Here is a 2649-nt window from a genome sequence, read left to right as displayed (position 1 = left end):
TTCACTCGGACTTTCTGACCACGTCATGATCCACCTAATCCCTGCGTACAGACAGAGGCTGAAGCTCTCCAAACCTGTCGTGAGGACCAAAAAACTGTGGAGCAACGAGGCTGTGGAGGAGCTTCGCACGTGTTTGGAGTCCACAGACTGGGACACAATGAAGGCTGCTTCTAACAGCTTGGACGAGTTTACGGACACTGTCACCTCCTATATCCACTTCTGTGAGGACAGCATTGTGCCATCACGCACCAGGGTGAGTTATAACAATGACAAACCCTGGTTTACTCCTAAACTCAAAAAGCTGTGGCTGGAAAAGAGAAAGGCGTTCAGAAGCGGAGACAGGGACTGCTACAGAGAGGCCAAGTACAGGTTTACTAAAGAAGTGGACGTTGCTAAACATCAGCACTCTGAGAAGATGCAGCAGCAGATCTCAGAGAATGACTCGGCCTCTGTGTGGAAAGGTTTTAGGAATATCACCAACTACAAGCCTAAAACCCCCCACTCCACTGATGACTTGCTCTTGGCCAACACCCTCAACGACTTTTACTGCCGTTTTGACGAGCCATCAGGCAGCCTTCACACCTCCAACGGCCCCAACAATAGAGACACTTTGGACACTCATTCCCCCACCTCTCCCCCCTCCATAGAGCCATCACCACCTTCAAACACTTCACCTACAACACCCCCCTCCTCACCCCACACAAAAGAGGATTTCACACCACCTCCTCCCACCACAACTCTTCATATTCATGAAGCAGATGTGAGGAAGCAGTTTAAGAGTCTGAATGCTCGGAAAGCTCCCGGCCCAGACGGTGTGTCTCCTGCCACCCTCAGACACTGTGCAAACGAGCTGGCCCCAGTGTTTTCTGGCATTTTCAACTCCTCACTGCAGGCATGTCATGTGCCTGCCTGCTTCAAGTCCTCTACCATAATCCCTGTCCCCAAGAAACCTAGGATCACTGGACTAAATGACTACAGACCCGTGGCTCTGACATCTGTGGTCATGACCCTCACGGCCCCCCTCCTGGACCCCCTGCATTTTGCATACAGAGCCAACAGGTCTGTAGACGACGCCATCAACATGGCCCTACACTTCATCCTGCAGCATCTGGACTCCCCAGGAACCTATGCCAGGATCCTGTTTGTGGACTTCAGCTCTGCCTTCAATACCATCCTTCCAGACCATCTCCGAGACAAGCTTTCCCAGATGAATGTGCCTGATCCCATCTGCCGGTGGATCACTGACTTCCTGACGGACAGGAAACAGCATGTGAGGCTGGGAAAGAATGTCTCGGACTCTCGGACCATCAGCACCGGCTCCCCTCAGGGCTGTGTTCTTTCTCCTCTGCTCTTCTCCCTGTATACCAACTGCTGCACCTCCACCCACCAGTCTGTCAAGCTAATCAAGTTTGCAGATGACACCACCATTATTGGACTCATCTCAGACGGGGATGAGTCTGCCTACAGGAGGGAGGTTGAACGTCTGGTGTCCTGGTGCAGCCACAACAACCTGGTGCTGAACGCCCAGAAGACAGTGGAGATTATTGTGGACTTCAGGAAGCACACAGCCTCACTCCCCCCCATCATCCTGACTGACACCCCCATCACCTCTGTGGACTCATGCCGCTTCCTGGGTACCACCATCACCCAGGACCTGAAGTGGGAGCCCACCATCACCTCCGTCATTAAGAAAGCCCAGCAGAGGATGTACTTCCTGAGGCAGCTGAAGAAATTCAACCTGCCAACACGGACGATGATGCAATTCTACACTGCAATCATCGAGTCCATCCTCACCTCCTCCATCACCGTGTGGTACGCTGGAGCCACTATCAGGGACAAACAGAGACTGCAGCGTGTTGTGCGCTCTGCTGAGAAGGTGATTGGCTGCAGACTCCCATCTCTGCAGGACCTGTACACCTCCAGGACACTGGGGCGTGCAGCTCGGATCTCAGCTGGCCCTTCTCACCCTGGACACAGTCTGTTTGACCTGCTCCCCTCAGGCAGGAGAACCTCTCGCCATAAGAACAGTTTCTTCCCCTCTGCTGTTGGACACATGAACAATAAACGTACGACTGTTCCCACCACTAACACATGACCCTACGCTGTGTTCACTGCATCATTCCATGTTTGGCACTGATCACCACCTGCACTCATGTATATATCTATCTACTTAGCACTTTTAATTCTTATTCTTATTTTTATTTATTTATTTATTTTTCACGTCTATTTAAGCGTAATTTATGACAGTATGTTTGCACTGAAGCACCGCAGCAATTTCCTAATGTTGTAAACCTGCTCAACATTTGGCAATAAAACCCTTTCTGATTCTGATTCTGATGTCTTCTGTAAATGAATCAGAGTCTGGGGACGAGGGGAACGACTCTCCCATCACTAGGAGCGAGGTCACTGAGAATAGAATTAGAATAGAATAGAATAGAATTCAGCTTTATTGTCATTGCACATGCACAGGTACAGGGCAACGAAATGCAGTTTGCATCCATCCAGAAGTGCTTAGTGATATAGATATATTACAATATATATTAGCAATAATATAGATATGTAAGTATATTACAGAAATGGGTCTATTATGTTATAATGTACACGGTATGAAGTATGTTGTGAATATTCTATAACTATAAGTATGTACAG

The sequence above is a fragment of the Mchenga conophoros genome, linkage group LG20 (assembly GCF_057382185.1).
Source record: "Mchenga conophoros isolate Kocher_MC1m ecotype Shallow Benthic linkage group LG20, M_conophoros_male_GT1.1, whole genome shotgun sequence".
In the NCBI taxonomy this organism is placed as follows: domain Eukaryota; kingdom Metazoa; phylum Chordata; class Actinopteri; order Cichliformes; family Cichlidae; genus Mchenga; species Mchenga conophoros.
This window is presented reverse-complemented; position numbering follows the sequence as displayed.